Below are 24,127 nucleotides of genomic sequence, written 5' to 3' on the forward strand. Positions count from 1 at the left end.
AGAAATTAAGATTGTATAAAATAAATAAGTGTACTTTATAATATTTTAAATATATGTAGAACCAAAATTCCTGACAATAACAACACTAGAGAAGGAGTGAAGGAAAATGGAGTTGGTAAAACATCATTTATATTAGGTTATAATAAGTCAAGTATGCCTGTCGTAATATCTTGAATAAAAATATTTAATATAAAATATTTCAGTAAACTAAAAGAATAATGAAGAATTTTATACTAACAGCTTAGTAGAGAAAAAGTTAAGCAATAACATTTGTTGAACACACACACACACACACACACACACACAAATAAAGGAAAAAAAAGGAATATGAAGCTCTTAGTTTCATTGAAAACTATGAAAAAATACGAAAATGTGGGGGCACCTGGGTGACTCAGTCCATTAAGGTCTGCCTTTGGCTCTGGTTGTGATACCAGGATCTTGGGATTGGAGCCCTGCTTCAGGGTTCCCTGCTCAGCAGGAGGCCTGCTTCTCCCTCTCCTATCCCCCCTGCTTGTGTTCCCTCTCCCACTGTGTCTCTCTCTGTCAAATAAATAAATAAAATCTTTAAAAAAAAAAAAAAAAAAGGAAGAAAACTTTCCTTAAAAAAATAGGAAACACGGGGGATGCCTGGGTGGCTCAGTTGGTTAAGCAGCTGCCTTCACTCAGGTCATGATCCCAGCATCCTGGGATCGAGTCCCACGTCGGACTCCTTGCTCAGCAGGGAGCCTGCTTCTCCCTCTGCCTCTGCCTGCCTCTCTGTCTGCCTCTGCTCACTCTCTCTGACAAATAAATAAATAAAATCTTTTAAAAAAAAAGTTAAAAAAAATAGGAAACACGTAGTAATAGTTCAGATACAAATCCAAATATATCAATAAATTAAATGTAAATGATCTAAATATATATCCAACAAGGATTGATATTAAGACTCTATAAAGCACTACCACAAATCATGAGGAATAGACAGAAAACTAAAAAACATGTACAAAAGGTTTATACAAGGCAATCTGTGCTGTACGACTTTGTTAAGTTTATGTAAGTATGTCATTGGTAGAATTCTAGAAACGGTCATCAAAATCTTAGAGTTGATTTTTACTGTGGCAACATTTAAGTGATGTTAAGGTATTTATTATGATTCTTTACTATATTATTTATATATTAGCCATGTGTACTTTTTTAAAATTTGGAAAATAACTACTTTTATTTTATATTCACCTTATAAGTCATGTCTTTATTTCTCAACATCTAAACAAATGTCATAGCTAGATAAGAAAATTATTTAAGCCTCCTCTCTCTTTAATAACACACATTTAAATTAAATTAAATTAAAAAAATCCTTTTTCTCAAGGAACTAAATCAGATTCAATAAAACTGATTAGCACCTTATTGACTATAGTATACTTCCATTTTAAAGATGTAAGTTATCTGAGACACAAAATATTTTCATTAGAGCTGAGTGAGTGAGTGAATTGGGTTAAAAGCGTTGTCTGTATTTCTCTTTTTTAGCATAAACATAAATGCTGCGAAACATGGGATAAGAATAATTCCTTATAAATAGAAATAAGCTAAAGTAGAGTAAAACCTATGTTTAAAACCCTACAAAATACTCCAAAGTGAAGTTGAATTTCCTCTCTATAATCCTTTACTGATAGGTTTATATATAAGTTTATTAGGTTTATCAATCTTCTTTAACAAACTTACATGCTATAAAACATCTGGTAAGGAAAAACAGAACACAGTATTTGACTTCATGCTAGTGTAGTCAGGCTATATATTTCTTATTATATTAGTAACAGACACAATTCCACAATACAATAAGTAAAAATGCTTCCTCTTAAAAGCAAAGTACTCCCTTCTTGGAAATAAATTACCCTGGCGAGGACCATCATGGGGCTCCGGAGAATAGGTAATTCACTTCAAGTGAATGAACCATCAGCTAAAGGGAGAGTGCTTCTGCTGGTGAATTTTAAACTGCCATTTCACTTACTGCCTCAGTTTCTTCACTTGAAATATGTGGTAATACACAGTCCTTCTTTAAAAAGTAGAGATATTGTTCACCTATTAACAGGCAAGTTATGAATATACTGACACAGATTTAAATATCCTCAAATGGCAAATCCCATACACATGCTGAATAACCATGACTCAGGTGTTCAATGTATCACTCATCTGTTTTTTATTCACTCCAAGTTCTCAGCATTGTCTGAAACACACCTATGTTCTAAACAAAAATGCTCCCAGCGTTTCATCACAATAGTAACATCACTGGATGGATATCTCTTGAGCCGAATACAAAGTATTCTGGGGTCAATCAATGGTTTTTGTTTTTTGTTTTTTGTTTTTTTTCCCCTACCATAAAAGGACTAGAGCTCTTGGGGCCTTTGTGTTAGAATGAGCAATTAATACTTTTTTCAATTGTGCAGCACTTATAAAATTGAGCATTTTATATTCATCTGGGTTCTTCGTTTACTCACTTTTGTGTAAGCTATTTTGAAATGAAGCTTTAACATTTAGTTGCTTTTCCCATTCTTTAGTTAAGAAGATTTGTAATGCATACCTCCCACACAGTATTCGAAAAATATACACTTTATTGACCTATTATTGGATGTTTTGTGGTTCCTTAGACATGGTTTTATAAAATTTCATTTTGGATTCTGGCTTGAGTTCAAGCATCTTTGAAAGTGAAGCTCTGATTACAGACTTCTATGCATAGTATAAGTAGGAGTAAATGAACACCTCCCTCCACCTTCTCCAGACTCTCAGTTCTAACTTAATCTTCCTTTTTATGGCTTCCCTTTGAAACATATATACTAAGGTCAGTTTGTATTTGAATATTCGGCAGTTAATGATGTGTTTTATTGCCTTCTTCATTTGGTACCATTCGCTGCATATCAACAGGTTATCTTTCCTCTGAGTTATCAAAAACAAAACATGGTCCCTCAGAAAGCATTGGGGATTTTCAAAGGAACATTACTCTTCTACACAAATGAATAAATTGCTTCTGTAGAGAAAGAAAAGGATCTTTTTGTTTTCCATCTCTCTCTAGCTTTCTCTCATTCTCTCTCTGCCTCTTTGTTTCTCCTCCTTTCTGTTTCTTTCTTTTTCATTGCATAATAAAAAATAAAATAGTAGTATATTGATAACTTTCAGTGCAGAAAGGCAATGGAGGAAGAATCTACCAAATGCTGAGTGCTAAACACATCTCACTTAATCCAAAGGCTGGAGTTAATAGCAAGAGATTCAGTAAGTATGTCATATGAACCAAGAGCCTTTGAGCAAGAAGAAACTGAGTTTAATATCAGCTGCATTGTTTATTGAATGGGCGACCTCAAATTTACTAAAAAATCTGCAACTGATTCTCTGTTTTCTAATCAATGAAATAGGGATAGATAATGAATTCTGCCTTGAATAATTGTTTTTCTGTGTCACTTCTTCTATATAACTTTTCAACATAGATGTTCTTCAGACAGATTTCTCATCTTTCTGCCATATATTCTGACCTACTGGGGGTATTACCCACCTTGCAGTTTTAACTCCATTTTTATACCAATAATAAAAAATGTGTATTTATAGCCTAGACTTCTCCAGACTCCTATGTATGTATGTGTGTATATATATGTGTGTGTATGTGTGTATATATCTATAATATCCCCATCAACCTGCTTCATAGCTCCAAAACTCTTAACTGTATCTCAGACTTAAAATTCTAAAACCAAACTACTGATCTCCCTCCTGGCCTAAAACTGATTCTCTTCCATCATTTCCTTCTTCAGTGAAGAGAAAATCCTCCAATTACCTAATTCAAAAACCCTGGAGTTATCTTTGACATCTCTCAAAATCTGTCTAATTGTGTCTGTCATTCTAACAAATTGAATTCAAGAACAATCATTTTGTGTCTTCCCAGGGAGACACAACATGTATTTAAGTACTTTTTTCACACAGTTGCATACTCCATACAATAGACAGAGTGATCTCCTAAATTGTAAATCTGACCATATTATAACTTACCTTAAAATCCAGTTATAATATAGCTAATGTGTATTGAGCATTTACTACATTTTAGACTTTGCCCTAAGCATTTTACATATATCGCCTCATTTATGCAGAAGATGGAAATTAATATTATTATTACTATATTCATTTTACAGCTGAGGAAACTGGAACAAAAAGAGACTAAGAAACATGTTCATGTATACATAACCACCAAATGGGGGGAGCAGACCATCCAGCTTCAGAGTTCACCTTCCTAACAGGACACTGTACTCCTTCCCAGAAGCTCCTGTTCATTCTTGAGAATAGACAAAATAAAAAAAAATATCTATCTGGAATGCTCTTATTAAAGCTCACCTTGTAGTGTGTGTGACTGACTTGTAGATTATAAGACCACACTGATAAATTGTCAGGAATATAGCAAGCACTTTGATAAACATAACCATTATTAAAAATTAAACTTTATGTGGCTCATTCGGTTAAGCATCTGCCTTCAGTTCAGGTCATGATCCCAGGGTCCTGGGATGGAGTCCCCATCAGGCTCCCTGCTCTATGGGGATCCTCCCTCTCTCTCCACTACCACTCCCCGAGCTTGTGTGTGCTCTCTCTCTCTCTCTGACAAATAAATAAAATCTTAAAGAAGTTAAAATTTTATAAACACACAATAAATTTTATTTAAAATGAAGATAAAGGTAATAATTACTCAAAACTCATCATTTCCTGCTTATCTTTTTCTCTTGATGTTATGTACATCTATTATATCTATATAGTAAAAAGAAATAATGGTGAAGTGCTACACATCTCTTCCCAATTTCATATTCAAATGATACTGTTCAGGGTCAGAGTATTAACTGCATGAAAATCTGTAAAAGTTACAAATTAAAGTTTGACTTACCATTTTTGTATTCTAGACTTAAGAAAATGATGGAATGGAGCACCTTGGTGGCTTAGTCAGTTTAGTGTCTGTCTTTGGCTCAGGTCATGATTTCAGGGTCCTAAGGTGTAGTTTCATGTAGGGTTCCTGTTCAGTGGCAAGGCTGCTTCTCCATCTCTCTCTGTCACTCCCCCTGCTAGTACTCTCTAGCTTTCTCTCTCAAGTGAATAAAATCTTAAAAAGTAAAAATAAAAACAGAAAATGATGGAGAAAAATGTTAGTGATAACTAAAGGGACTTAAAGCGTTTGCTGACTGTTGACATTCTATTGTGACTAGAACAAAAAAAATTGAGGAGATGCACTTTCACTATTATTCAAATCAGTAAAGACATCTCTCATACCATTGATGAATGAGTGAAGTTCTGACATGCATATTTGTTTCATTTTCATCTTGCTTTTTCATGTAAATGAAAATATCTTGTAACATTCATGTTGAGATTATATTCTTTCATCAGTTGCAACTATTGCCTGTGGATACACTAGATTGGCAAAAATCAATAAAAGTATTCTGTGAGAATCAATTATATAGAACTGATTTTAATATTGTATAAAAATGTAAGCTCTATTTTATTTACATATATAAATATATAAATATAAAGTATTATTTATTTCTTAGTAATTCTGAAATATTCTTCAGCTAACTAAAGAGATAGTCTTTCTTTTACTAAATTTTAAAAAAATGGTAAATCCATACTGTAAGCTGTTTTTGAAGCCATAAGTCATGCACTTTGTAAATAATATCTTATTTCTATTTTTTATATATCCACAGGTTTTTGTGGAACTTATAGACTTGATAACTATACAATATGTTCCAAAGTATTCTGTAAACTTGACATGTACTTGTTTGACATTGAGCTCCAGTAAGAAACTAGGCAGACAACTTAAAAGGATGATTTATGAGTATAGAAAAAATGAATAACAATCACCAGAAGACAGCATGTGTTTACTTGGTTCAAGTAATGGCAGACTAACTGTATTCACACTTTCTGAAAGAGATTAGACTCTTAACATTTTTGAAATGTAATATTTATGTAATATATTTTGTCTCAATGAAGTACCAAGATACTGTGTAAACAAAATGTTGAAATAGAGATTGAATGACAGTACCAATGATCATAATTAGGAGGTAGATGTCATATCAAAATGATCACTTTCCATCAGTTGGACTTGTGCAAGAAAATAGAATGGGTCTATGTAAGAAGTAGGGAGTTTTCTGTCACTAGATATATAGTTAAGCAATGCATGAGGTTGGCCTTGAATGCATTTTGAAGGGCCCTTTATATTCTTGACCTGGTTTCAAATATGCGTACAAATTGTAAAATAATTATTTCTAAAAGAAGGTGTTTCCTATGAAAACATTATGATAAGCTAAAGGTGTATAGAAGCCCATTCTATCATTCTGACCAAGTTAGTCATTGGATTGGCTTTGTCTTAAATGCTAAGTAATGCACCTGGTATCTCAGAAGTATCCCAGGTAACTCATATATTATTCTCAAAGGACTAGATAGGAATCAGATCAAATATTATTATCCTTATATAAAAATAGGCTTATTTACATCCTCTAGGATTCAACACAGGACTTGGAAACTGTCAGTATACTATGCTTCTGTTTCGTTTGAAGCACTTTCAACACCTTGATTTGATAATCCAGGAGTATAATATTCTTGAAATATTTTACTCTTGGAAATGCTCTTACCAAATAACTGATTTTGAATTATTATTTGTCATCATCTACACAAAGAAAAAAATTCATGGAAGGGCTTGAAAATAAATACCAAATATCACAGAAGCCTTGCCAATGGAAAAGGATTACCATTAAATTTTAACTGCAAAAATTTACCCATTATACTTACTATCACTAAATGAAAAAAAAAATAATAAAAATAAGTGCATGGAACTTAAGGATATTATAAAAAACACCTATCTCATCAATCACAAGAAAATATTAAGAGGTAGACATAATAACACTATGTCCTAGTGTTGATTAGCAGTTAGATTTGATCGTTTTTAAACTTCACTTTATTCTAACATGTGGGTAGCTTTAAGTTTTGACTACTTAGAAGTGAATTTAGCTTCAAATAATGGAAAACTGAAGCAACCATATGCAAACAAAATGGGATATATTTTTCCAACATAACAGAAGATCCAGAGGAAGGAAGTTGCTTGTGATGCTTTCATTGTTCAACATTGCCATCAAAAACTTTACTCCTCTGCTCTGCAACCTCAATGTGTTGGCATCTCATTTTCTTGAATTGTATCTTATGATCACAATTGATTAATCACAAACCTTTGTTCTCTGGCAAAAAATGTGTACTCAAAATTGCAAAGTATATTAAAAAATGGCTACCTAAGAATTCAGGGCAGGTGGGAATTTAGTATTTACTATTAATAGAGATGACAGTGATTTCTCTAATATTGCGAAAGTATTTTTATAGAAAATGGAAAAATAAATGAATACTTGCAATTTAATAGCAGTTGGTTTAAACTACACAGTAGTTCCAGTAAGCCATCATTCTTGGCTACAGAATCAATACATTTTAGTTCTGGCATGGATCTCATGGGTCATCTGACACAGCCTCTTACTTTATAGATAAAGAAACTGGGATACAGACACCTTAAATTATTTGTTCAAGAGCATACAGGCCATGAAGTTGTGGGTAAGCAGCAGGCCCAGAATGCTAGCAAGAACATATTTATTTTAGGTACTCATAGAGATCTTTACACAGACACATAAAAAGACTCACGGTCTAATGGCTGGATTGGAAAGCATCCAGCATATTGTAATGGTATGGACATCTATGTGGGAAACATATTCAGAATTTCTTTTTATCCTCATCCAGATTCAAACATTTTATTTAAATGTTCTGCATTAAATAATTGTTTCCCAGTCTTTGCAGGTGGGATTTAGTACAGTAGCACAAAATAACTGCATAACAGTTAGCATTTAGCAGCATCATTATTATCTGCCTTTCAAATATTTTTCATTTGGGTTGATCAGTGCTTTTAAATTTTACCTTTGGAAAAGTTGTCTACAAAGGATGAGAAAAATAGGGAACGATATTTAAATGGTGTATTTATCTAGGAATCCATGTGCAATCGTGCCATACTAAAGCAGAAATTATTTAGAGTAACAACAGATGATATTTTAAAATAGGTAAAAAGAAATATAAAAGTATGTAGACTTATTGGCAGCAAATTACCACAGGTTATAGAAAATGATTGGTGCAGAACAAAAAGGCCATTCTGTTTGGAAAACATATCCTTCCTGTAACATGGCCCCTGAGTAAAACAACAAAATAGATATATGTGTGAACCTTGAAAGCAGCATTTTCAAACAAGTGAAGCAAATTTTAAGAATTCATTGTATATATTTTAGCACCCTAACCAGAGAGGCATGTTACGGAGTCAGAATAATCCGAAAATGAGTTGACAGTCTCAGCTGCCTTGCTTGTACAGCAGAAATAATAACAGTATTTACTTCACTGTGCTCTTATGAGAATTGAAGGCAAAAAGATAAGGCAAAGCAAAATACCCAATGCAGTGCCTGGCACATAGTGAGCACTTGGCAGCTTTTAGTGATTACTAGCATTAACAAGCTGTATCCTTCCCTTCCCAGAAAACCAACTACACTACCTGGAAGGAACACCTGCCTTTAACTCATAGGCAGGAAAACACAACATACCAGATCTCTGCACCCTTGGCATATACCTAAAGACTTTTTACATGTCTTAAACATCACTTCCTTGTTCCTAAGCACTAAGAGACATTTGTATTTAAATGGCATTCATCAGTGTCATATTCCTGTCACTGTGTTGTCTTAAAACCAATAGGATTTATGAAGGAAGATGGAGAAGTTTATTCTTATTATCCAAAATGTATGCCATGATGTATAAGTAAAATCCACAATTTGAGAATCTAATACGTTTGGCTATTTTTCTTTTTTAATTTAAATTCAATTAACCAATATATAATATATCATTACTTGGCTATTCTTTATTCTCATTTTATTCTAGGGTAGAAGCTTCCCCATTACCCCAGATATTCTAAAAGTATTGGCTAGAATAGTATTCTATTTGACCAGCACTCTCATTGGAAATAGTGATTCTCCAAATATAGCTCTGCATTGATTTTTACCACCACAATAAGTCATCAAGTATCAGTGCCACTTAGGCAGTGGATGCACGCACATGCACACACATGTGTGTGTGTGCACAATAGAAGGAGAAATAGAGATTGAGAAATAGAAAGAGACATTGGCAGGAAGAATCTGTTTTTATTACTGCTTCTTTCACCCTAAGATGATTCAGTTTTGGTGCTGTGAAATTTGTAAGTGCCAACCAAGATACAAAACCATCATTGCCACGCAAAATAAACTCTTAGATGAGCAGATTTAGTTGCATTTGTCTGATATGTTGTTATTTCTGTCTTTCTACCTATCTTTCTGGGCATTTAGTATTTTTGCTCAAATTAAATATTCTTTCTTTGTCCTATTTATGCAGTAAGAAATAGAAACTTGCATCAATTGACCTTCAGTATTCCTCGACTAAGCTTCATGTCTTCTAATAAGTCATTCTTCCTTGATGGGAGGGGCCATATTTTATTCACCTTTGGCTCTGCAGACCTTGGCACAATGCCGCTGGTTCGCAATAGACACTAAATGACTAACCACAGTATTGAATTGAACCATACCATTTTAAATTGTCTTTAGGCAACTGTTTTTATATCTACCTCCTCCGGCTTTTCTAATTGAATTCAGATAATTTGAAGTGAGGTTTCAATTGTTGTAGATAGGTGGCATTTCCATCCTTAATTACCAGTGACCTACTCTTATCTATCGATGTTAACTCTGGGCTTTTAATGTCAAACATGACATTGATCCAGAAGCCAAATGTGATTTCCTCAGTTTGGATAAGAGCCCAAAACTATATTGTTTTGGATGACATTATCACACATGAACATTACACATACTCTTTATGATAATGCAAACTACATAGTATAAAAACTCCAGCACAGCTTCTATCTTAGAGGCAGGATGGAAACATCATCCTTATTGTAATCTCTTTGTTTCAACATCTTTAGCATGGTAAATTTGTGCATGTTCTCCCTAATTTTTTCTTTCAGAAAGGGGCTATAGAAAAGTTTTTCCTTAGCATATATGTTTTCTGGTGAATTTTATTAAAATTCTATTAATTCTAATATTTATTACTATTTTAGCAATCTTTTATAAATAAATAGGATCAAATTATAAAGTTTAACAATTAACTTTCTTATTTAATTTACTAAACTATTACTAAATGACCATCTATTTGACTATGTTCTTATTTTCTTAAAAATCTACCCTCAATTTATTTTCTAAAACCAATTATTTTCAAAATGAAAATCTAGGAATATTATGATATAGCTTGTAGTCTTAAAGTACAAATTCTAGAGAACTGATTATGGTCAGTTTTTAGATTTCATAGCTTAATGGGACTTAAGAATAAATTGCCCTATTTCCTTCATTGTGTAAAGAAGGATACTAGGAAAAAATAAAATAAAAGGAAACTAGAGTGATGTGTGAGTTAATGATTGCCCCAAATCATTGGTGAGATGAATCAAACTTGAAAGCAGACTTTCTCACCCTAGGTCTAAGTATTTTATTCTTAAATTGTGTGGCCCCAGGACTCCTTGGTAGCTCAGTTGATTGAGTATTGGACTCTTGGTTTCAGCTCAGATCAGAATCTCATGGGTCTTAGAATGGCACCCTGCACTGAGCTCCACACTCAGCAGGGAGCCTGCGTGAAGATTCTATCCCTATGCTCTTCCCCTGAATCTTTCTCAAATAAATAAATAAATCTTTTTAAAATATCATGTGGCTTATTTAACTAAACCCTTTAGAAATTATCTGAGTAGAGAATGTATGTGGGTGCCATTTATAGATATACAGAGCTACACAGATGGTTGGCAGGTATTACCAATTATTATACAGACAACTGTATATCACTATAGTATGTTACCAATCCAAACATTTAGTGACACTATCAGCTCAATGCCTTATTTGAAAAAACAACTAAATGTTAAGAAATCAAAAGACTGTGTAATCAATTAGAATGATGCCGGAAAGTCATGCAGTGTGGAAAGGTCACAGTTTGGGGACTGTTTGATTTTTCTAACTAGAATCAATACTTAATATGTGATCTATTATTATTTACATATATCTCCTAATATTTACTATATAGTACTATTATTTGCTTAAAATAATAATAAAAAGAGATGTCCAACAATTCTACAAGGTAGACATGATTGTTTTCATTCTATAAAAACAGTATTGTTATACAAAAGGAATGAACTGCTAAGAGAGAGAATGAAAATCCAGGCATACCATAACAACATCTACCAAAACAACCACCCTAAATAAATAAATAAATAAATAAATAAATAACTCTTGGTTTCTTCCAATGTATCATTCTTCCTCCTTGTGTCAGTTTGGATTCTTTGGAAAGAAAATGTCAAAACAGAATTTGTAGTACAAAATTTTAGTACAAATACTATAACAAATAAAGTACTAAAATAATTTTAGTACAAATTATTTGGGGTAAGTTGGGTGAATGTGGTGTAGGTCTGAGAAAGTCTGAAGCCCAATGGTGATCTCTAAGGTAAAGATTGTCAGGAGAGAAATCCTGCCTTCAGCAGAAATAAAAGCATCCTGTTCTACTATCCTTGGACATTGACTGAAGCTTTCTGAGGAAAACATATCCTCAGCTACACTGCAAGCAGAGATGATCATTTGAGGCAAGATCTCTTAAAGGGTGATTACAGTGTTTTACCCTATGGCTACTACACACTGCACAGGTCCCTCAGAAGCTCTGATGCTTCATTTCCTTGACTAAAATGGGAACACTAGACCTAATTTATGTTAACATTTATTTGCTAGTGAATAATTACTAAAAAGCTCTGGATATTACTTAGTACGTAAAAAGTACTCTGGAAATATTTCCATGAAAATAAATATAGAGCATTCAATAATACCACTCTCTCTATCTCTACAGATGTTTGTTAGTGGATATAAAAATAGGGGTCTTTTCTGGTTCCATATAAATTTTAGAATTATTTGTTCCATTTCTTTGAAAAAGATGGATGAAAATAGGGAAATTGTCTTTCAGAATGTATCATTTTTAAATTTGTCAGTCTTCACTCTGGATCTGTCTTCACTGGTGCTAGGGATGACCTTAACCCAAATACATAAACCATAAATATCTAAGGTCAGCCACTAGTACTACGGAAGAAACGTCATTCTCAAGGGTAATATTCTTGTTACTATTTTACGTTATCACACTCAATTAAAAAATTCTAAACTAAAGTTCATTGCGAAATGATTGCTCAACTCCCAAGTGAATTGAAGACTGCTAACTTAGCCAAATTAGATAGGTTTTTATTTTCCAGTCCTTATCTGGATAATTTAAGATATAAAATAAAACCAATGAGGAAGAGCCGAAAAATTGTTTATTTTAGAGTTGATAAGATTATGGGAAAATTAAATTAAAGTGTACTCAGTGTACACTAAGAAAGATAATATGAAAAATATAATGAGTGAATTTTCTTTATCTTCACTAACAGTAGAGCAAAGGAAAATTAATGCTATCATAATAAATTTATTTAAGAATATAAAGGAAATTATTTTATAGTCAAGATTCAATATTATTTTTCAATATTTATTACAAATAAAGTTCTAAACTTTACAGTGGAAAATCATGAAAAGTAGTATAAAATAAAAGTCTAGACCATAAGAAGTATCCATTCCATTTATAACTTAAGATCAATAATAAAAAGTAAGGTAGAGTGACATCAGAAAAATAGAGTAGAAATTTCAAAACTTTGTCACATTGCAAAAGCAAGAAATACTCTGGCAAAAACTGTCAGAATTAACTTTTTTTTGGAGTTCTGGAATCAAATAAAACACAACAATTGGGAATATTTAATGAAGAGAAAAACTGCTGGATTTGGTACCAGAGCTCTGGGGCATTTTAACTTATGGGGCTGCCATCTGCAATATCCGGTTTAGCAGCAGCCTTGAGATGGCAACCTGTATTATTGGTGCAGGTTATTGGTACCAAAGGGATCAATACAGACCTTGTTCTTAAAGAATTGTGGCTGTGTGTTTTGGCTTGTCTGGTGGATCTCTGAAGTATTATCTCAGGTGCTTGATGTATTTCATCTCTCTCACAGTTTCCACAAGATTGTGACAGCATCTCTAGCACTGTTTGTTGAAAGCATTTAAAGCTAAAACTATTAGCCATGGATACCATGGACACTTCTACTAAGGTATAATATTTGAGACAAACAATAGATAGGAAACTTGTGAATTAAGAGGCTGGAGAAGGAGAAACATAGGGAGGAAAAGCTTTGTAAACCTCCCACATATTCTGGGGCACTTAGAAGATCATGAAAATAACTAAGTCTGAGTGCATGTTCAAAAAACACCTCAGAAGAAGAACCTCACCTACAGCTGAAATTGAGACTCTGTGTGGGCAGAAAGTGAAGGCTACAGCAGAGCTATAAATTACCTGGCAAGCATTAGAGTGTCCTAACGCAGAGTCAATCTGAAAAGATAAGGAGAGGATTTTTTGTTTTGTGTTGTTTCCTTTTCTCCTTTCTTTCTTCTTCTTCTTCTTCTTCTTCTTCTTCTTCTTCTTCTTCTTCTTCTTCTTCTTCTTCTTCTTCTTCTTCTTCTTTTTTGTTCTAAGTACTTAAGAAAACTTCTGTCACATCTCTAACAGATTATAAAGCTGAAGAAACAAACAGACATGTCAGTGGCAAATAAAACAGAATGCAGACATATCAAAATTAGTTTATAAAAAGAACTAGACAAACAACTACCAAAACAAATTGCAACAAACTATAGGGAAGGAGAAGAATCTGATTTCTAGAATTGCCACACTGTAATGTTCAAAATATCCCCCTTTCAACAGAAAATTATGAGGCATGCAAAGAAACAAGAATGTTCATCCCACTCATAGGAAAAACAAAATTAATAGTAGCTGTTACTGAAGAAGCCCTGAAATTGGGCTTCCCTGACAAGTAATTTAAAATAACTGTTTTTAATATTCTAAAAGAGATAATGGAAACCAGAAAAAGAATAAATGCAACCAGGAGAATGGTATCTCCTGGTTAATTTGGTATTAACCAAATGACTAATATTAATTAAAAGAATTTGTTTTAAAACCAAATGAAAATACTGGAGGTGAAAAGTATAGTAACTGAAAGAAAAATTTCACTAAAGCAGTTCAATAGCAGCTCTGAATAGAAGAAAAGAAATCTGTGATTTTGAAGATATGCCATTTGAGAGTACCCAATGTGAAAAGCAGAAAGAAAAAAATGAAGAAAAACAGTAAAGAAAAATGAGACTTTTGGAACACCATCAAGCATACCAACATACACATAATGGAATCCAGGAAGTGCGGAGAAGGAGAAAGTGGCCAAAATAACATTTGAAAAACTCATGTCTAAACAGTTGTCAAATTTGCAGATTGAAGCTACACATCAAGAAGCTCAACAAACCAAACTTGTGTAAATTCAAACAGACCACACTAAGGCTTCTTGAAAACTGTTGAAAGACAAAGAAAAAATTATGAAAGTAGCAAGACTAAAGTAGATTGTCTCATACAAAGGATCCTTAATAATATTAACAGCCAATTTCTCATCAGATGTATAGAGGCCAGAGGGCAGTAGGAAGAGATATTTAAGAAAATGCTGAAAGAAAAAGAAAATATGTCAGCCAAAATTCTTTATCTGGCAAACTATCTTTCAAAAATGATGACATTCCTATATAGACAAAAACTAGAGTTCAGCAGTAGCAGAAATATCCTATATGAAATGTTACAGGGAGTCCTTAGGATTAAGTAAAAAGATGAAGTAACTCAAAACCATAGAAAGAAATAAACATACTGGTGAAAGTAACTACATAGATAAATACATAAGCCAGTATGATTGTATTGGTAATTTGTAACTACTCTTTTTCTTTTATTTAGCAAATTTTTTCTTCATTTTTACTAATTTATTACTTTGTAATTTTTAAATATATAAATTTAAGTATACTTGACACATGATGTTATATTAGTTTTAGGTGTACAGCACAGTGATTTGACAAGTTTGTATGTTAGGCTATGCTTATCACTAGTATAACTAACCATCTGTTACTATTCAATGCTATTACAGTATCACAGACTATATTCTTTATGCTGTGCCTATTATTCCCATGAATTATTCCATTTGTAACTCCTCTTTTATCCCATGTACTTTAAAAAAATGCATAAAAATGATTGTTAATCTATTTTAGTGAACACACGTGTGAAGATATAAGTTGTGACGATAATAGTATAAGAAGGAGTTACATAGAAGCAAATTTATATACTATTGAAATTAAGTTGGCATTAATTGGTACTAGACTGTTATCAATTAAGATGTTAATTGCAATCCCCAAGGTAACCACTAAGAAAATAACTAAAAAATACACATTTAAAGAAATTAGAAGGGAACCAAGATAGTATTATAGAGAAAAATCAAATAAAAACAACAGGAAGTAGTAATGGAGGAGCTGAGAAATAAAAGATATGAAAAAAAGAAATAGAAAAAAAATTTAAAATGACAAAAGTAAGTCTGTCTTATCATTATTTAAATTAAATATATACGTGGATTAAGTTTTCCAATTATATGTCAAAGATTGGCAGCATAGATTTTTAAAAATGATCTAATTATTTGTTATCTATTAGAAACTAACTTTATTTATTTTAATTTTTTTAATTTATTTTTTTCAGTGTTCCAAGATTCATTGTTTATGCACCCAACTCAGTGCTCCACATACCATGTGCCCTCCTTAATACCCGGCACCAGGCTAACTTTAAATCCAAAGAGAAAAATATGTTGAAAGTGGAAAGATAGAAAAAGAGATCTGTTGCAAATGGAGAACAAAAAGTTGGTGGCTCTACTGATATGAGATAAAATAACTTTAATGCAAAAATTGTTCCAAGAGGAAAAGGACTATATATTATATATTTCATATTGGTAAAACAATCTGTTTTTAAGAATTTTTAACAATTACAAACATATATACAACAACAGGGCTTCAAAATATATAAAGCAAAAACTGACAGAAATGAAGAAATAGTTCTAAAATAATAGTTTTAGACTTCAATACCTTACTTTCAATAATAGAACTAAACAAGAAATCAAACTAAACAACTAAACAAGAAATCAACAAAGAAATAGAGTAGTACATTATGACCCAATTAGACTCAACAGACATATATAGAATACTTCACCACCAACCATTGAATACACATTTATCTGTAGTGGACATGGAAAGATTCCCCAGAATAATTTGTCCAAGGATTTTGAGGGTGAGTCAATATATAAAATCAATTAATGATACACTATATTAAAAGAATGAAAAACAAAAGCCACGTGATTATGTCAATTGATACAACAAAAGCATGTAACAAAATCCAACACCCATATGGGTCTATCTAGAATATATAAGTGCACTTAAAACTCAGCAACAAAAGGCAAACAATCTGATTAAAAATTGGCAAAAGACGATTGCCTGGATGGCTCAGTGGATTAAGCCTCTGCCTTCGGCTCAGGTCACCATCTCAGGGTCCTGGTATTGAGTCCCACATCGAGCTCTCTGCTCGGCAGGGAGCCTGCTTCACCTCCTCTCTCTGCCTGCCTCTCTGCCTACTTGTTATCTCTGTCTGTCAAGTAAATTAAAAAAATAGAATTAAAAAAAAATTGGCAAAAGACTTGGATAGGCACCTTCCCATAAAAGATGCACTTGAGTGTCCAATAAGCTCTTGAAAAAGATGCTTAATATAATCAGTCACTAGAGAAATGCAAATTAAAACCACAACAAGATATCACTTGATACTTACTAAATGGCTATAATAAAAATACAAAAACAAAAACAAAACAGAAAATAACAAGTGTTGGTAAGCATGTGGAGATATTGGAACTCTTAAACATTTGCTGATAAGAACAGAAAATGGCCCTGCCATTACTGTGGAAGAGATTTAACCATTCTTCAAAAGTTAAAACAGTGTTACCATAAAACTTAGCAATTCCACTCCTAGATGTACATCCAAAAGAAATAAAAATTGATGTTCCAGCAAAATCATTTGAACATACAAATGTTCAAAGTAACACTATTCAAAATAACCCAAAAGAAGGCATCAACTTGAATGTCCCTCAGCTAATGGAAAGATAAACAAAATGGGTTTATCCATACAATAGACTTTTACTCAGCCATAAAAAGGAATGGAATAATGACATAGACCACAACATAGATGGATATTGAAAGCATTAAGCTAGGTGAAGGAATGCAGAAACAAAGGCCACATGTTCCATAATTCCATTTATATAATATGTTCACAGTAGACAAATCCAGAGAAACAGAAAGCAGGCTAGCATTTGCCAGAGGTTAAGGTAGTACGTACAAGGGAATGACTGTTTAATGGTTGTCAGGGACTGGAAGGAGGTGGAAATGGACAGTAACTCCTTGATAGAGAAAGATTTTCCTTTGGGGTAATGTCAATATTCTGGAACAGATAGTGGTAATATTTTACAACATTGTAATTGTCCTAAAAGCCACCGGATTGTATATTTTAAATGGTAAAATGGTGAATTTTATCTCAAGTTAAAAAAAGTATAAATTAATGGATAGCACACAATAGTTCTATGATAGACATCAAGAAGTGGTATATAATTCCTACCAAGTAGATGGGACCAAAGAAATGTTCTGGAGGAATGCAGAGGCAGAGAGTACTACAAACTTTAGAAGGGGAAATTATTACTAGAAGAATAAAAACTTCCTCTGAACTTACCAAGATGTTGAGGTGGGGGTGACCAAGGGGAGCTTAAGTGGGCCTTAAGGAAGGGGGTAGAAGTTCAGAAGCAAAAGAGAAAGCTCTGCCTGGGGTGGTTTAGCTAAGTTACCACCTGCAAAAGTGTCATTTTCTAAAACATGTATGGCAAATAGGTGACTCAAAAGCCAAATGTGGTTCACAGATGACAACTGTTTGGTACACATAGCTATTTGAAAATGGGGAAAATCCACTGAAAATTTGAATTTTGAACTTCTCTTTAAAATTAAATACATATATTTAGTATAGATGGGAATGGGCTACTTATTCTTATAACCTACAAATTGACTGAACCAAAGCAATAGTGGGACTCCTTCATAAAGAGTCTGAAAACACTCTGTTGTATTATTTATTTTCTAGGCACTTAAATTTGAAACACAGGATTAAAGTTTTTTACTTGTTTTTAGCTTTGATGGTACCATAATTCTGAAGTAAATTTGCAAAGTAACCTTCACATGAACCTTAAGAATCTAGGTAATAATTTCTAATTTTTGAGTCATTGTGCATCCCATAGAACCCTAAGGTACTTTGTGTTATAGACAACCAGTTTTAATTTTACAATGAAGCCATCCAACCCTTCTTATGAAATGAGCAGATTTATTCTTTCATAATTCCATTTTTGCAGTTTATAGACCAAATGGGACACATGTCCTAGGAAATGTTAATGTGGAAAGGATTTGTTCAGAAATATAAATTTCCTCTGTGTAAAAAACAGAATTTAAAGGAAGGATATCTTTTTTCTATCAGTTTTATAATGGAACCCTAGCATATTTTTCCATCTTCAAAATATCCCAGTTCCATATATTTGTAGCTGAATATATTTTTGTTCTGACACAGCTGGAAAAAGCTTCAATTTAGCAATTTAGATTTAGCAAACAATTTGTGCATAATATGGCCCATTTGCTTTTGGTGTTATTTCATCATGATTTTAGAGCCAAAAATACTACAATATAAAAATCAGCAATTGAGTATGTGCAGTGACTCTGATGAACTGGATTTTCAATGGTGTTTTGTTTAAAATATTATCCAGCCTGCTTAGAATGTATAATTTTAAAAATGTCATGGCTTAAAAGGTAAGATGCCCCTTACTGGGTCTAATTTCCATTACAAATCAAGAGGACACAAGCTGTGATATCACTCATAGCCTATGTGAGAAGAACTTAACCCTCTGACCCACCTCATTCTTCTCTATTCTTGAGAATACTGAACCAAGGCTATACCTGATAAATTTATAACTTAATTTGTTTTTGAGACCGTACATCTAGATTTTATCCAGTTCCTCAAATGGGAGGCAAATTACACCCTACTTTCCAAGACTCCTGTCCTCTAAATAAAAGAACAAGACTCGACTGCACTGAAACTAATCAGTATGGGCTTTTCAGGATCTTCCAGGTGTGGCCCGTGGCTACACTGAAGCCTCATTCTGGAACTGAAACCTCATTCTGCTCCAGTTTGGTTCAGCAGTAGAAGAGGCTATAAAATACATACACACGTGCATGCACAAACACACACACACACACACACACACACACACACACAACTGAGTAAGGAAATCTCAGAATCACGATCTTCTCCCTTGAGCTTCCAATAGATATTTGGAAGATAGCAAGCACTTGACCTTCAAACACTTGTTTTCTTGCCTTTAGGAATAGGGTTCTCTGGTGCTTCCCTGATTGTACCCAGCCTGACTTACTAAAAATCCTGTGTGTGTACTGCTCTAGAACTCACTCAAGTCTAGACTCTATTCTTGTACATTTTATCCTAACTCCCACTCTGTGGAATAAAAATGTTCTGCTCATTCAACCATTTATTTAGCTACCCATCCATCCTTTCATCCTTTCATACACTATCATGTATTAGGCACCTACTATGTGCCAGATTAAGTTGCCAGGCAAGTGAAATAAAATAGTCCTGCTAAGTGCCTTCAGAATATCTTCAACGAGTGAGGGAAAAGGGCACGTTAAAGCCACAATTATGTGAGGTAAGCTCTGGTTGAATAATGCTTAGGCTCAGATGTTGAAAAGTAGTTTATGGGGAGGGTATGAAGGAAGACAGAATAAGGAACAAGGATACATATGAAAGGAGTTTTAATGAATAGAATTAACCAGGCCAAAAAAAATGGTGAGATGAGGGGACTAAAGGAGGTAATGAAGAAAAGTATTGAATCAAGGAGATAACTTGATAAGGCCATGGGAATGAAAATCACCATACTGTATGCATGGGGAACTACAGGTTACCTCCTGATGCTCAGTTAAAAAGTGTGAGACAGAGATCATGAGAAATGTGGATGGATAGATAAGTAGGATGAATTTAGATGTCTGCAGGCCTCGAATCCCAAGATATCCCTAGGTCTCAGCATTCTACAGAAGGCAGTAAATATCCTTCCAAATTGAGCTTCTGCACCACTAATTCATACACTTACTGTTTTTCTTTCCCACTGCAAATATTACCTTCAACACTATTTCCACACTTCCTTGATAAAAAGAATTAACTGGAGTTGTAAAAAAAGAGCAAAGTTATGAAGCACCTCTAGAAGTCTGATACAATATTATGTGAGAGGGCACAGGAGTCTGGATTCTTAACAAGTTTCTTATGATCAGACATGCTTGAAAAGCCTAACTGGTGGATATTCCTTAACAGTGATTTCTATCAAAACAGAATGTATAAAATTGGATGTTTTCTTTTTTTAATTTTAAAAGCCATTAAATACATTGAGGCAATACTCTATCCAATATTGGATAGAAATCAGTATTATAATAAAAATAACATATTTAGTATGCCATAGTAAAGGTAAGATTTAAATTACTTATTTCAGAATTATATGAAAACCTTTTATGCCATTGAATAACCCGTGAATTAATTAACCATAAAATGCTGAACGGGGTGGGATTATGGACATTGGGGAGGGTATGTGCTTTGGTGAGTGCTGTGAAGTGTGTAAACCTGGTAATTCACAGACCTGTACCCCTGGGGATAAAAATATATGTTTATAAAAAATAAAAAATTAAAAAAAATGCTAATAACTAGTTTTCTTCCTATATTTTCTTTATAAAAGGAAATGGATGAAAATACAAAGAAATGATGATTATCATTTTATAAATTCCAAAGATTAATTTCCATGTCCAGTCTAATTTGTGTGATAATGACATTCTGTCAACCTTAATTTTTACTTTGAATTTTCACTTGGCCATGGTATATGTATTCACGTTTTTCTTTATGCTTTGCTAAGTATTCTTAAAATAGGTGACATTTTAATCCAGGGGTGATAGAGAAAATGTATCTGTGATATAAGCTGTGTGATATGTTCATATAGCTCCCAAAGTACCTTGCAATTCATCTACATGACAGCTGTTATTGAAGCTTAAGATCATTAGCACAGGAAACTTGGCAGGGACATAGGACTCAGTTATAAATATTGGCTTCAGATGTCATTTTAGGATGCAATTAAATTCTCTCCGGATGTAGTAGCACAGATTATACTAGAAATCTCAATTGAATCCAAACTTACTTGTGAGATTAATGAATTAGGCGAAAGGAAAAGCATAACATAAAATTTGAATTCATATTGTTCTTGACTTAAAAAAAGTTTTGGTAGCAAAGTTGAAGAGTTTGATTTTGTAACTTATAAGTTGTCTCACATGGGGAAAATTACTTAAGTTCTCTAATAGCCATTTTTTTCCTGAGTACAATTTGGATAGATGGAAACTGTTTTTTGTTTTCTTTTATTTTGTTTTCACAGTGCCTAGCACATGCTAAGTTCTTCTTCCTCTTCCTTTCCTATCCTTGTCTTCATTTTTCCTCATCTTCTTCCTCTTCTTGGTCTATTACTTTTAGTATAATCATCATTTTTGTACATTTACTGACACGTCCCTTTACCTCTGTTTTCTAAAGATTTTTCAGTTACTTGAAAATTTTACAAAATTACATTTTATCTATGAGAGCAGCTACATCAAATCACTTTCTCAGTAACATACATTTTGGATAATAAATACCATTTATTCAAATATCTACTCTAAAAATTATTTGAGGCCCTTTATAAAATAACATGGATCCTAGGGAGCTAAAAAATTAATAAATAAGTGATGAAAATAAGAAGAGAAAAGAAGAGATGAACTCAGGAAAGTCAACATACCAATGAATGTCGTACAATAATTTGTAAGAATTTGGGTTGTAAATATGCCTTTGCATATTTAGGATATGATAATGCATATCCTAATGATGATGATTGTAATAACCAAATAGAGAATAAGGAAAAAATTGGGTTTCGTAAGTTACAGATTTTGTAAGATGGGATCACAGAACCAAGAACAGTAGTGAAGGCCAATCATAGCCACTACTGTTAATAAGAGCAGACACAAATTTTTTCCTTTAGTCCTCATGAGGTGAGTACTGATTGGTAGAAAAGGCAATGGTGTTGGCATTCCTCAAGTAAATGAGTGCATGCCAGAAGGCACTGGCATAACCAGTATGAGGGTTGGAGACAAAAGCCAAAGTGAGGTTCAATGAAAGCAATCCCAGGACTAGCCAAAACAATATGGTCCCCACTGTGGACGTCTATAAAGAGCTGACTTGATATAAGAGTAAGTTTTAGAATGTCTTAGATAATCTTGGCATATTTTTCAATCTCCAATAAACCCCAAAATAAATCCTAATAGGTAAGAATTGTGAGACAGTAAGTTTAAAGTCATACTCCAGTTAGTACCTGAATAGCAGGGATAATCTATTATCAATTTAAGGCATACCATATGGCAGTCATAGGACTGACACCTCATTTGGAACAGCTAGAAACTAGCCACAACATATGAACAGTTAGAAATTCATTTCATTTCTACACTGGTATACACAGAGGAGATAACATATCATCAGAGACAATATTTTTGTCTCAGAAAATAATCTAGCTTTGTTCTAATATACAGGATAATGGTCTGTGATGTTTTCCAGTTCCCTAATTTTGTTATAACTTAGAAAACATATTTTAAAAATAATTCTAATTTATATCAATTTAATAATTAAATATACATCTGAAGAAATACATATCCTAATGTATGTGTGTTTAATTATTTAATAAAATCTTACAGCATGTATCTGGCAATTCTCATGGTCTTAACATATCTATTAAAATATACTAGTATACCTTGACCCAACATAATCACCCTTTTATTTGGTGGCATAATAACTATGGAAAGTGCTGGAAACTAGAAGTACAGTGATCCATGTTCTGTTACAGAACTGACATTAATTTTCTGTGCCATTACCACCATGTTAAGTTAAGTTTTCTTTTTGGTAAAATTAGAGGAATGGGTAATAGGTAAGTTCAAAGACCCCAGTACAAATTTCAAAGAATTCTCACTGACTTTAACATTTAAGCAGTTGTATGTACTTTATGCATTTTATAATTTTATTCAATTGCTAAAACAGCCATATGAAGTTGCTTTTTCACCTTTCACCAAATACAAATGGTAACTGTCTCTTCAAACAGGAATGACATAATTATTCAGTCAACAAATCATTAAATCACTACACAACAAACATCCATAGGTTACATCAATAAGCAAAATATTAAAAATCGCTCACATCACCCAAGATATTCAGTATAGTTCTCATTTTAGACATATTAAAACTAATGACCAGAATATTTAAGTAAATTCCAAAGGTAACACATCTAGCAGGATAGAATTTGAGTTTTGATTTTTCAACATCAAAAATTATGATCTTTTTCTAGTAAGCCATGCTCTTTATGACATGAACAGAGACTAGGGTTATAGAAAATAAAGAGATAGCTAGATAATTCAAGACATTCTGAAGAACAAAATAACAGTACTCAGTGATAAATTTTGTCAAAATTCTTTCTTTTTTTTTTTTTAAGATTTTATTTATTTATCAGAGAGAGAGAGGGGAGAGAGCAAGCACAGGCAGACAGAATGGCAGGCAGAGGCAGAGGGAGAAGCAGGCTCCCCGCCGAGCAAGGAGTCTGATGTGGGACTCCATCCCAGGACGCTGGGATCATGACCTGAGCCAAAGGCAGCTGCTTAACCAACTGAGCCACCCAGGCATCCCAAAATTATTTCTTTTTTTTAAAAAAAAGATTTTATTTACCCATTTGTCAAAATTATTTCTTGAAGATTATGTTAGGTTTTTCATAGAAAGCACACAACCCCAACAAATTAGTCTGAAAAAATACATTTTAAAAAAGTCCTATAGTGTAGGACTCCTGGGTGGCTCAGTCAGTAAAGCTTAAGACTCTTGATATTGGGGTCCTGAGTTCTAGTTCCACATTGGGGGTAAAGATTATTTTTTTAATGTCCTAAAATGT

Source organism: Mustela lutreola, chromosome 6 (genome assembly GCF_030435805.1).
Source record: "Mustela lutreola isolate mMusLut2 chromosome 6, mMusLut2.pri, whole genome shotgun sequence".
NCBI lineage: Eukaryota > Metazoa > Chordata > Mammalia > Carnivora > Mustelidae > Mustela > Mustela lutreola.